The 14,589-nt window shown below is 38.4% G+C and overlaps 1 pseudogene; it reads left to right on the plus strand.

The window, feature by feature from the left end:
* The first annotated feature begins 874 nt into the window (after positions 1 to 874).
* Positions 875 to 1,995, plus strand: LOC108291456 (annotated as a pseudogene).
* Positions 1,996 to 14,589: the final 12,594 nt, after the last annotated feature.

The following is a 14,589-nucleotide window of genomic DNA, read 5'->3' on the forward strand; positions in this document are numbered from 1 at the left end:
AAGATTAACATTTGAACCAGTGGACTGGGAGACGCAGACGCATTCTCAGTCTGGGTGGGTAACATCTAATCAGCTGCTAGCATGGCCAGAATAAAAGCAGGCAGAAGAACGTGGAAAGACTAGACTGGTTTAGTCTTCTGGCCTACATCTTTCTCCTGTGCTGGGTGCTTCCTGTCCTCGAACATCAGACTCCAAGCTCTTCAGCTTTGGGACCCAGACTGGCTTATTTACTCCTCAACTTGCAGATGGCCTCTTGTGGGACCTCACCTTGTGACATATGAGTTAATACTCCTTAATAAACTCCCTTTATGTATACATCTATCCTATTAGCTCTGTCCCTCTATAGAACCCTAATACAGGTCATAAGTGTGGACACTCATGAATGGGATTAGTGCTTTTATAAACGGAACCCCAGAGAGCTCCCTTGCCCCTTTCACCATATGAGGATGCAGCAGGAAGGCGCCGTCTATGAACCAGGAAGCCCTCACCAGACACTGAATCTGCCACGCCTAGATCTTGAACTTCAAGCACCTAAAACTGTAAAAAAACAAGTGTCTTGTTTATAAACCACTTGATCTAGGGTAGTTTCTATTAGCAGCTCAAATGAACTGAGAGCGTCTCTTTTTCACATGCTATCTTGCAAGATTAATCCGTTAAATCTACCCTCATACTTACACCATCCTCTGCACTTAAGGACAAATTTGTACACTAGCTATAGCTACTAGGAAGAGGATTGTAAAGTGTTGCTCTGTTTTGTATTGTTTTTAATTGGGATGGGATGAGAAGAAATTATGAGAGCAACAGGCAATTCTAAAGCTGTAAGGTAGGCAAGCAAAGAATGTTGCAAAAGAGCCATTGCAGTATATTGAGCTCCATAGACAGCGCTGGGGCAAGTGAGAGCCGGACGAGTACTGGGCGACTCTGTGCCTCCCTGAGGGAAAATAACTAAACATGGGCAAAGGAGATCCTAAGAAGCTAGAGGCAAAAAATGTCATCATATGCATTTTTTGTGCAAACTTGTGGGGAGGAGCATAAGAAGAAGGACCCAGATGCTTCGGTCAACTTCTCAGAGTTTTCTAAGAAGTGCTCAGAGAGGTGGAAGACCATGTCTGCTAAAGAGAAAGGAAAGTTTGAAAATACGGCAAAGGCGGACAAGGTCCATTATGAGAGAGAAATGAAATCTATTTTCCTCCTCAAGGGGAGACAAAAAAGAAGTTCAAGGATCCCAATGCACCTGAGAGGCCTCCTTCAGCCTTTTTCCTGTTCTGCTCTGAGTATCGCCCAAAAATCAAAGGAGAACATCCTGGCCTGTCCATTGGTGATGTTGCGAAGAAACTGGGAGAGAAGTGGAGTAATTCTGCTGCAGATGACAAGCAGCCTTATGAAAAGAAGGCTGCGGATGTGAAGGAAAAATACGAAATGGATATTGCTGCATATTGAGCTAAAGAAAAGCCTGATGCAGCAAAAAAAAAAAGGGGGGGGGAAGTTGTCAAGGCTGAAAAAGCAAGAAAAGGAAGAGGAGGAAGATAAAGAAGATGAAGATGAAGAAGAAGATGATGATGAATAAGTTCGTCCTAGCACAGTTTTTCCTTCTTGTCTATAAAACATTTAACCCCCTGTACACAACTGACTCCTTTTAAAGAAAAAAACTGAAATGTAAGGCTGTGTAAGATTTGTTTTTAAACTGCACAGTGTCTTTTTTGTATAGTTAACACACTACTGAATGTGTCTTTAGACAGCCCTGTCCTGGTGGTATTTTCAACAGCCACTAACCTTGCCTGGTACAGTATGGGGGTTGTAAATTGGCACCGAAATTTAAAGCAGTTCTTGTTGGTGCACAGCACAAATTAGCTATATATGGGGATGGTAGGTTTTTCATCTTCAGTTGTCTCTGATGCAGCTTATACGAAATAATTGTTCTGTTACCTGAATATCACTCTGTAATTGCAAAAAAAAAAAAAAGGTTACAGCTGTTTTGTTGACATTCTGAATGCTCCTAAATAAATACATTTTTTTAATTAAAAAAAAGAATGTTACGAAAAAGGACTGGTGAGAATTAATGAAGCAGAGGGGGTACTGACAACAATGAATTTTGTGTCTTACTAGTCTGCCTAGGACGGGGACTTGGCTGCCACATTTTAGCTAACCTGCCTTCTGAACAAATCCCCAGCTGGGACCTCACACAGTCCATCCCACTCTCTTTATTCTCTCCCTTGAACCAGAGCTTCTCTTTACTAACAGGGTAAACAGAATCTTATTAAGACATCTGGCTAACGTCAACAGCTTATCTGTATGGAAATGTGACTGTAAATCCATCCACCAACAAAATGAATGTGTACAAAGTGCAAGCAATTCTCCACGCCAAAAAAAAAAAAAAAAAAAGGAATTAAAAAAAATAGGTCATGGGAAACAACTGCAAGGGATTTAAAATAATTTTCAAGTTCTACCTACAGATATTTACATTAGGATGTGAGTCTGGTAAACAAGCCACCTTCTATCAACTCACCTATGCATTTATGCAAAGAAAGTAAACAGAACTGATATTGGGAGAGGCAGCCCCATGGTGATTTTTAAGCTGTGGAACCATGTGAGTTTTCAACCTTGCATTTGTCATTTTCACGGATCAGGGAGCCCCAGTTTTAAGAATGAACCTCTTTTCCTTTATTGCAGCTCCTTGAACTCCATACTTTATTATTATTGTCATTACGACTTCCTAAATGCTCTGCTTTGGCACTCTTCACTTACTTCCTTTATCCCTGTGATAGCAATGCTAGCAACGGCTGCCTACTCCTCTTACAAATCCCGTGATAAAACTCACATATTACGCTGAGCCTCGAAGCACTGTTTGCATTGCGGCTCCTATCTGCTCACTTGAGCGTTTTGCCAAAGTGGTGTGCTGTCGACAAGAGTATTTACTGCTGGTGATGAGGATGCCGTCTGCTTAGGTTAGGTAAACTACTCACAGAGCTACCCTGGGAGACACACAGGGATCTTCCTTGCACACTACCTGTTCAGAATGAAAGGGTCCAGTGTGTGTTTTTCTCAAAGTAAAAGGCGATGGCAAATGACGAAGACCCGTCCTCTCTCTCTCCCTCTCTCTCTCTCTCTCTCTCTCTCTCTCTCTCTTTCAATATAAATTGAGAATGAATTGTCTCTGGGTTTCCTTGGTAACCCATTAGTTGGTCCAGTTGGAAGGTGAGGCAAAGCTGAACCTCAAAATGATGCCCAGGGAGGGAGATTTGCCAGAGACAGTAATGGAGAGTAAGAAACTCCAGCCTGGACTCCCCCATCCAAACTCTCTTTCTTCCTATGTTCCCTGAAGAAGGAGAGAGGGGAGAAGGGAAGAATGATCCTAGAGCCAGATGCATAGCTCTGAGTTTTTTTCCTAAAAGGAGGTTGGGATTTTTGTGGGAACAATTTTAAGAGGAAATGCCCTCCTGAGAGATGTGAAGATAGAAGAAGCACTAAGGGTTTTGCTTTGGTTTGGTTTGGGTTTGTTTGTTTGCTGTTGGAATTTAAGAAAAACATAGGAAGCCTGAAGTTTGAAAACATATTCCTATTGTTATAGTTCCCTGTAGCTAACTCCAACATAAGCAACAACCTCAAATTATTAGTAAGAACACATTTAATCATACATATAGCAACAATTCAACAAATACTGTTAATGATTACTGACTGGCGGGTAGGTAAACTTCTCACAAAGATAGCCTTGCTATGCATGATCATAATTATTTGCATACACTAGTTTAACCTTGACAGTGAGCAGTACAAACTATAGGGGTTGGCACCGACCCCTCATAGTCCACCTGTTTCTGTTGCTTATGTGGAAGGAGAACGTCTTCTCCAGGGGTGCTAGGAACCAGGGAGTTTAGGTAATAATTTGCAACAAGGCAAGCTATGAATGATCCAAGCCAGATCTAGAAGAAACAATATAAATATTACATTTATATCCTGGGCAACATAGTGAGACTCTGTCTCTAAGTACATGTGTATATATATATATATAAACAAGTTAGCCAGAAGTGGTGGTATGTGCCTGCAGACCCAGCTACTTTGAAAGCTGAGGCAGGAGGATTGCTTGAGCCCAGGAGGTTAAAGGTGCAATGAGCTGTCATTGCATCACTGCACTCTAGTCTGAGTGACATAGCAAGACCCTGTCTCAAAATAAAAATAGACACTACATATGGGAAGCAATGATAGAGTGGACAGGATAGTCACGGGCATAAAAGAAACCTCCATCTCTCCCTGACAGCTAGACAGAAGTAATCCATGGGGTGCTGAGGATGATGTTGTGGTTAATGTACATCAATTACTTTCCATGTCTGTAAATGTTATAACTTCTACTTTCCAGATAGAGAAATGAAGGCTCAAAGGACATGTAACTTTCCCAAAAGATACACAGTAGCTTTGTTTCTACCCTAAGTTCCATGCATTCATTCCTAGCCTAAGTCAAAAGAAAGCTGTCTTTTCCTACAGATGACTGAGCTCTGCTGGTTTAAAGTGTTGACCCATTTTTTTCCCTATCAAGTGATTCTTGGCACTTTGATTTAACAATACCTTAACTGGTAAAACATTATTCAAAGCTGTTTGAAAATCTTGTTGTATAGCATCCAGTGAACTGCCATTGTCTCTGGTGGCAACAGTATCTTTGAACATCCTTTGTAATGGTGCTTTGAGAAAAACCTCTGCCTCCTAAATCCTTGCTGGCTATTTCTAACAAAATAGCCCTTTCTGAGGTGGTCTCTCAATATGTTTTACAAAATTGTTTCTAACATATTTCCCCCACAGTGGTAGAAGTTATACAGCTCACTATTGACCTTCTTATTGAAAAATGGCATTATACATGTCACTTTGGAGGTTTGAATAAATCAACAGAAATGCAGGGATAGAATTCAAGTTACAGAAAAGTGAAAGTAGTTGATTTCCTGTCTTTTTGTCTTTTTTTAAAAAATTCATTTTTTAAAGACCATTTTTGTAGTCTTTTCTCCTACATGGTTTCTAATCCATTGTGAAAAATTAAGTTTGATTCTAAGCTCTATCTGGTGAAATAAAGAGAATGGGAGATGTGTGTGTGTGTGTGTGTGTGTGTGTGTGTGTGTGTGTGTGTGAACAACCATTGTAGTAAGAAATTGATGAACCAAAAGAGAGAGATTAGAATGCAGTCATAGAGAGAACTGGCTCAGTCCATTTAGTGATGTTCACATTAGCTATGTGCATCAGTAAAGTGTATACAGCATACCTGTTCAGATAAATGAGTGATCACAGGAAAATGCACCCACAGAACCACCACCAAAGTCAAAAAATTAAGCACTGCATTCGTCTCCAAGCACCCATGTATTAATTAGTCCATTCTCACACTGCTACAAGTACATATCCGAGACTAGGTAATTTATAAAGGAAAGAAGCTTAATGGACTCAGAATTCTACAGGGCTGAAGAGGCCTCAGGAAACTTATAATCATGGCAGAAAGGGAAGCAAACACATCTTTCTTCACATGGCGGCAGCAAGGAGAAATGCAGTTCGAAGGGGGGTTAATCCCCTTATAAAACAATCAGATCTCATGAAAACTCATTCACTATCACAAGAACAGTGTGAAGATAACCACCCCCATGATTCAATTACCTGCCACTGGGTCCCTCTCACGACTCGTGGGGAGTATGAGAACTACAATTCAAGATGAGATTTGGGTGGGGACACAGCCAAACCATATCAACCCACTTCCATATTCCCTTCCAATAATTACCACTACCCAATGCCAAAATAGTTACATTTTAATACTATAGATTGAGTTTGTCTGTTTTCAAACTATATAAATGGAATGATACAAGATTCATTATGCTAAATGACTTCTTTTACTTAACATTATGTTTCTGATACGTAGCCACATTGTTGTATAATCTGGGTAGTTTTTTTTTTTTTTCATTGTTTACCTCTAAAAGCTATTCTATTGTACAAAGAATGAAGCCTTACATAGAACTGACTCAGTTGATTTAGTGATAAACGTCAACGTCAGCATTTTATTGACTCTTCAGAGGGAAAAAACTGCATTAGTCACTGTGAATAGACACAAGTCCTAGCCTTTCTTATTTGCTTTTTTCCTTTAGTGGTCAGGCTAAGAAAAGAGTGAGTGTCAATGATTCTATTCAATTAACCATCCAAAAAAAGTACCACATTACAAACAAACATCTCCATTATGGAAATCTGATGAGAGAAAACAGATCGCATTGATATTCTCCTTAGCCTCTTGCCTCACCTAGTTCCAAATCACTGGGCATATCAAGTTTTAGAACTCTCCATATGGATAGGAATGAGTTGAAAATCAGACCATGTGTAAAGTCACAGTTTCTGGGGGGAAAAAAAAGTACATTGTACCTTTGTAGTACTACCTAAAGCTAAAAGGAAAAAGAACATTCCATTCAGGCCAGAAAGGGGAAGAAAGGCAGAAAATGAAGTTCCTAGAAAACTCGTAAAATTTCTGGTTTATCTTAGGTTTGAAATGCAAGTGAGATTTTATTTCATGCAAATATCAGTCCTTAGGTCCTTAATGTGTATGGTGACAAGTGATTGGTTTAATTAAGTGGCATTAAAAAGTTATGTTTTTGTTGATGTCTGACATTGAGGAAAAGTCCACACAGCATACCTATACAGGTAAGTGAGTGATCACAAGGTAAACATGCTCACAGAACCACCATCAAAGTCAAAAAATGAAGCACTGCATGCATTTCAAAGCACACCCCTGTAGTCCCCTCCAATAATTACCACTCCCCATGAAAAAATAATTGCATCCTGGCTTTGTTTGTTTTCAGACTCTATATAAATGGAGTAATACAGTATTTATTGTTCTGTCTAGCTTCTTTCACCTAACATCATGCTGATGAGACCTAGCCACATTGTTGTATAGACTGGGTAGTTTATTCATTTTTTATCTCTATATACTTTTCTGTTGTATAATGACACCTCAATTTATTTAATCATTCTACTATTGCCAAATCTTTAGGTTTTAATCCTGTTCTTGGCTTTTATGTATAGTGATTGTATTAGGCCATTCTTGCACTGCTATAAAGAAATATTAAAAAGTAATCTATAAAGACTGGATAATTTATAAAGAAAAATGAAATACTAAAAAGTAATTTCTAAAGACTCATAATTTATAATGAGGTTTAATTGGCTCACAGTTCTGCAGTTGTACAGGATGCATGGTGTTGGCATCTGCTCTGTTTCTGGGGAGGTCTCAGGAAACTTACAGTCATGGCAGAAGGTGAAGGGGAAGTTGACATGTCACATGACTGTAGTAACAACAAAGAGAGAGACAGGAAGTGCTACACACTTTTAAACAATCACATCTCCTGAGAACTAACTCACTATCATGAGAACATCACCAAGAGGATGGAGCTAAACCATTCATGAGAAATCTACCCCCATAATCCAGTCACCTTCCACCAGACCTCTTCTCCAACATTAGGATTACAATTTGACTTGCAATTTGGGCAGTCCAGATCCAAACCATAGCAGTGATGCTATGAACATTTTGAACCAATCTTTTGGCACACATAAGCACACATTTCTATCTAGTATACACTGAGGAGTGGAATCTTTGAAGGATGATCACCTTCTTCAAATGTTTATTCTATGGTCAGCTTTTAAAGACACAGCCAAACAATTTTCTAAAGGGTATGCTCCCTTTCTGGTAAATCCCTCCAGCAATGTACATGAAGTCTGATTTTTATGTGTCTTTGCTAACACTTGATGATGCCAATCTTTCTCATTTTAGCCATTTTGGTGGTGGTGTAGACGTCTCCCTCTTGTGGTTTTAATGCAAATTTCTCCAACGGGTGATGAGTTTCAGTACCATTTTCACATTTTGTATTAGGCCATTCTTGCATTGCTATAAAGAAATACCTGAGACTGCATAAAGAAAAGAGGTTTCATGGGCTCACAGTTCTGCAGGATGTACAGGAAGCATGGTGCTGGTCTTTGATTGGCTTCTGTAGAGGCCTCAGGGAGCTTTTTACTCATGGCAGAAGGTGAAGTGGAAGCAGGCACGTCATAGGGTGAGAAGGGGAGCAAGGCAGAGGAAGATGCCCCACACTTTTAAACAGCCAGATCTTGTGAGAACTCACTCACTATTGCAAGGACAGCACCAAGCCATGGGAGATCCACCCCCACATCCCACCCCTATCCTCCCAACAGACCCTACCTCCAATATTGGGAATTACAATTCAATATGAGATTTGAGTGGGGCATACAAACTATGTCATGTGTGCATTAGGCATTTGAATATCCAAGATGTGAAGTGCTGGTTCAAATCCTTTGCCCATTTTTCAATTGGGTTGTTAGTCTCTTACTTACTGATTTATAGGAGCACATTCTATATTCAGAATATGTGTGACTTTTGTTATTTAAACAGGTTGCAAATATCATCTGTGTGTATTGCCTTTTTACTCTCGTCATGGTCTTTCATGATCAGGGCACCTTACACGTTTATCCTTTCCTTTAAGTGCTTTTTGTGCCCAATTTAAGATTCCTCACTTTCTTCATGGCTCTCTAATGTTGTTAATCTTCTTGCTTACATGTTTCTCTTTGCTATCTATAGGTCGGATTATTTGAAGCCACAACATGTTGCTAGAAACAGAACTGTCATCAGACAGTATTTTGATTAAACTACAATTAATTGTTCCTCAATTCTTTCTTTATATCTTTTATTTATTTATTTTTATTGGATATTGACAAATCATAATTTTATATATTTATGCGGTACAAAGTGATGCTATGATGTATATATACCCAGGGAAGTGATTGAGTGAAACTAATTAACATCATGTTCATCACCTCAGTTCTTATCATGTATTCCTCTTGTCTAATAGAACCATTGTACCCTTAGACTCATGCCCCGCCTCCCTTTATTTCTTTTTAAATGAATTTTATTTTCCTGTTGTATGTGGTAAAACCAACTGAACTTAGTTCCTTTCTTTCTTTCTTTCTTTCTTTTTTTTTTTGAGATAGGGTTTTGCTCTGTTGCCCAGGCTGGGGTGCAGTAGTGCAATCTTGGCTCGTTGCAGCCTTGACCTCCTGGGCTTAAGCAATCCTCCCACCTCAGCCTCTTGAGTAACTAGGACTACTGGTGTGTGCCACCATATCCAGCTAATTTTTGTATTCTTTTTATGGAGGCAAGTTCTTGCTATGTTGTCCAGGCTGGTCTGGAAATCCTGGACCCAAGTGATCCTCCCACTTCAGCCTCCCAAAACGCTGGGATTACAGGCATGAGTCACTGCACCTGGCTTAATTAATTCCTTTCTCCTAAGGCTCTTCCCTCTAATAAAATACACTGATACTTTTCAAACGGAACCAATATCAGTCACTTATAACTTAGTACAATTAAGTTATAAAATGCATCTTATTTATGTCATGTTAGGAATACAAACACTATGAAACAAAAATTTTCTGTGTATCTATTAAGGTAAGAAAAGCTGACCAAAAGGCAAGTTGGAGAAAATAAAAGATAATTTCAGGCTACTTCAGTAATGGGCAAATTGCCAAATCTTTCAATATACTGCTGGGTAAAAGAGATTAAATCATTCATTCTATAGCACTTCAAATAATAAGAGTAATAACTATTAGAATACTGAAGACAGCAACAACTCAGTAAACACTGTTCATTGTTAAATACTGACAGGTGAGAATCATTGCCTTCAGAACTCATCTGACTATAGCTTATAACTTTGCTTCCACAGAGGAACAAAAACCTCATACAACCTTTCACACTAGCATGGATTGTCACATATAAGAATGGCATTACCAAGTGAGGTATATAGGGATAATTAGTTGGATTTATTTTGAAGCATAAATATGGCTTCACCAATTTATACAATTCTTATGCAAAATGAATCACGATGCTATGTAAACTTCCTGATAGTATTCAGTTTGGACCTCTATTACATTACATTTTCTTAGCCCAATTATTTTCATAAATGCTTCATTTAAATAAAATATGATTCTTTAATGAAGAAAATCTGAGTAAACTATTATATTTTTATAAAAACAAAATGAATCAACATTGGCAAAGAAAGCATAAATTATTAATTCAACATTACATATACTTTTCAGGGCTACATTCACTAATGCATAAAGTCTTTCAAAAAATATTTTTATTGTTCTGTTAAAAAATAAATCCTTAGGTTTTTGGAATAATTTTTTGATCAGATTAAAAATTGATCAGCTTTTGCTCTGGAAAATAATAAAATCTGTAGCAAGGCTAAAAGATTGATTTGTGATGACTGTTACAGACAATGAATGTAGAGATGAAATAAGAGATTTTTTTCTTTCTTCATCTATATTCAAATCTACCCTTTATGTGAAAGCTGAGTGAGGTCCATTAGTGTTATGTTTACAGATGCTACATTATATATAAATTATATATGCCTGCCAAGAATTTCCCATTTAAGACTTGCATTTGCACCTGGAGACTTTTATCTACTTTTTAAATTAAGCCTAAAATGTGTTTCACTCTCAACCTTGCCAGTGAATTTTTTTAAAAGGGATATTGGCAGAGGAGGAATAGCAGGGGTGATAGACATTAATTCCAATGACAGAATGGGCTTTAAATAAACGGAAAATAGAAATGTGAGGAAATAGGCAAACACCATCTTATTTACTGTATCCCACTCTGGAGAAACTCCTTCATTATCAATACATGTAGCTGTAAAATAATCTTGCAGACTTAAATTTCAGAAGACAGAGGGTTTTTATGTATCCACCCAATTCAAAATTGCTTTCCAGGGAGCTGACATACTGAGGCAATTTTCCAGGCAATCAGTTGGAATTTCCCAATTTCACCTAAAGGAGAAAATAGAAATTCTTGAAATCTATTATGTCTTGCTCAAGTTGGTGATGGAATGATCTCTCTGATTTAAAAAATCCCTTCTCTGGAAACTCTAGTTGTTCCATTCTATTTCTTTTTACTTCAGGAATTTTTAACCCAATGGCTATTTTTAAGACCTATCATTGGAAATAGAGAAACACCGAAATACATTTGGTAAAAGAACAAGGAAGGGAGGCATTGGCAGACATGAAGAAAAGTGTTCACACTTTAGAAAAGATTAACAAGAATGAGGCAAAGTCCATTTCTAAGGAGGGAACTTCCAGCTGTGGCCAGGAAGATCACTGGATGCCTACAGAACGCCCTGCTGTGTTCTTATGAAAAACTGTATAAGGCTATCTAGTTGGAGCCACATAACCATGGCCATCAGGGAAGAGTCGTGAATAGCACATTTTTTATGAGTTTCGCAGATTAAATAAATGAAAGAGGTCTGATATTTTCATCTTCATCCAATCAAGTAGTCTCTTTCAGGGACCATGTTTAGTCCTGAGAGATGGAAAAGATAATAATTCCTAGTGGTAAAATGAGAAAGATATGGAATATGACAATGGAAGAGTACACTAATAAAGCAATGCATCATACAACACAAAAACAATAAAAAAATAGACACTCTCTTCATTCAGTAAAGATTGACTAGATGCTTACTTGAAACAGTGCCTCGTATGATAGGCACCTGTAAAATGATCACTTAAGATCTATATCTCTACAAGCTCATTTTCCTTTAGTCCTGTTATAAGAGTTTTTTGTGATGCTAGAAGTTGAAAAGAAAATATAGCATTTCTCTCCATGTCTAAGTACTTTTCTAAATATATAATGCTACCATGAATATTTTTTTTCAAGTCTAGAGTCAGTTCCAGTATGTCTGTTGCTGGTGTCTCACACTCTCCTAGAGTCTGCAAATAATGAAAATAATCTTTTAAAACTGAAACGATGACCCTGTTTCTAAACACCTACTATATGCCAGGATATGCATTATGGACTTTTTATATAATTCATTTAATCTTCAAAATAATCCTGCATGGTGTGGATCATTTATTGTGTCTTTACAGAAGGGGAATTCGAATGGAAGATAATTTAATGTATTTAAACTTCCAAGAAAGGGCTGAAGAATCTCAACTCAGTCTATCTTAAGCAAAAACTGAAGCTCTTTTAACTTGTCTGCATCAAATGGATTCACAATCCAGTACCCAGTGATATGACCTGGCTCTGTGTTTCTGTCCAAATTTCATCTTGAATTGCAATCTGAATTGTAATCCCCATGTGTTGGGGGAGGGACCTGATGAGAGGTGATTAGATCATGGGGTGGTTCCCCCATGCTCTTCTTGTGATAGTGAGGGAGTTCTCATGAGATCTGATGGTTTTATGAGGGGCTTTTCCCCACTTCACTCTGCACTTCTCCTTACTGCCACTAAGTGAAGAGGACGTGTTTGCTTCACCTTCTGCCATGATTGTAAGTTTCCTGAGGGCTCCCAAGCTCTGGGGAACTGAGTCAATGAAACCTTTTTTCCTTCATAATTTACCCAGACTCAGGGGGTTCTTCATAGCAGTGTGAGAATGGAATAACACACCAAGGAAGAATGAAAACGATTTTTCTTCTTCCCTTTCCCTTTTCAACATAGCCATGACATTATATTGCAATGATGGGAGAGAAGGCATGATTTAAAACAACAGTTCTCAAACTTGAACATGCATCAGAATCACATAGAATGGGAGTCCATAAGCTTTTTCTGTAAAAAGCCAGATAATAAATATTTCTCAATTTGTGGTTTATACAGTCTCTGTCACAACTACTCAACTGTGCTCTTATAGCACTAGAGCAGTCACAGATAATACAAAGTGAATGAGTGATTGTATTCCAATAAACCTTTATTCATGGGCATGAAATTTGAATTTCATATAATTTCCATGTGTTATCAATTACTATTCTTCTTTGTAATTTTCTCCAATGATTTGAAACTGTGGTAATTATTCCTAGTTCAGAGGCATGAAAAAGCAAGTGGTGGTTCTCTTACCAGAAAGGGGCCCTGATCCAGATCCCAAGAGAGAGTTCTTGGACCTCATAGAAGAACAAATTTGGGATGAGTCCATAGGGTAAAGTGAAAACAAGTTTATTAAGAAAGTAAAGGAATAAAGAATGGCTACTCCATAGGCAGAGCAGCAGCTTGAGCTGCTGGACTGAGTATACTTGTAGTTATTTTTTGATTATGTGCTAAACAAGATGTGGATTATTCATGAGTTTTCCAGGAAAGGTGTGGGCAATTCCTGGAACTGAGGGTTCCTCCCCTATTTAGACCACATAGGGTAACTTTCTGATGTTGCCATGGCATCTATAAACTGTCATGGCACTGGTGGGAGTGTCTTTTAACATGCTAATGCATTATAATTAGTGTGTAACGAGTGGTGAGGATAACCAGAGGTCAGTTTTTGTTACCATCTTGGTTTGGTGGGTTTTGGTGGCCTTATTTACTGCAACATGTTTTATCAGCAAGGTCTTTGTGACCTGTATCTTGTTCTAACCTCCTATCTCATCAGATGTAGAATACCAAGCCTCCAGAAAATGCAGCCCAGTAGGTGTCAGCCTTGTTTTTCCCAGCCCCTATTCAAGGTAGAGTCATTCTGGTTCAAATGCCTCTGACAGTTCAGGTTTGGTCCCCAGGTGAGAACCATTCATCAACATGGTGGATGAAGAAAACAGGTCAAAAACGAGTAGCTTATGGGCCAGTTCTTCTTCAATGCAGTGCTATTTCTATTATTTTCATATATTTTCAAATGTGCTTGTGCTACACATACTTTCTTCTTTTGGACTGTTCTTGAAAAATGCAGAGAACAAGCAATATAAAAGTTGAATTCCTACCTGGTAACACTTGCTCCACTCAGGAAGAGCTGATGCCCCATATGAAGAGCCATGGTCTTTTCCTAGTTGGTGATTGTATTAGTTCATTCTTATGCTGCAAAAAAGAACTGACACAGGGTAATTTGTGAAGAAAAGAGGTTTAATTGACTCACAGTCCTACAGGCTGAGCAGGAAGCATGGCTCGGAGACCTCAGGAAACATACAATCATGGCAGAGGCAAAGGGAACACAAGTATGTCTCACCATGGCACAGGAGGGGAGAGAGTGAAAGGGGTCAGTGTGACACAATTTTAAACAACCAGATCTCATAAGGACTCACTCACTATCATGAGAACAGCAAAGGGGAAATCTAACCCCATGATCCAATCACCTCCCAGCAGGTTCCTCCCCCAACACTTGGGATTACAATTCAACATGAGATTTGGGTGGGGACACAGAGCCAAACCATATCAGTCATTATTGTCCTTTATTTATGTGGTCTCTGTGGTTTGCCTTCACCATTTTTAAAGTACATTAATAGAGAAGGAACACACTACCTTACAGCAGAGAACTTATGAAATAACACATCATTTGTACCAGGCATGGCACCATATATCGTATAGATGTATACAGATGACCCTAGAACAATCTAAATTTGACTTACATGGGTCCACTTATACACAGATTTTTTTTTCAATAAATATGTTGGAATTTTTTTTTTTTGGAGATCTATGACAATTTTTAAAAACCCACAGATAAACTCCATGGCCCAGAAATATTGGAAAAATTAGGAAACAGACATGTCATTAATGCATAAAATATATTCAGGTCATGAATGCAGAAAGGCATGCCATGAATGCATAAAACACATATGTATGTTA

This window comes from Cebus imitator, unplaced genomic scaffold (genome assembly GCF_001604975.1).
Source record: "Cebus imitator isolate Cc_AM_T3 unplaced genomic scaffold, Cebus_imitator-1.0 Scaffold455, whole genome shotgun sequence".
Classification (NCBI taxonomy): Eukaryota; Metazoa; Chordata; class Mammalia; order Primates; family Cebidae; genus Cebus; species Cebus imitator.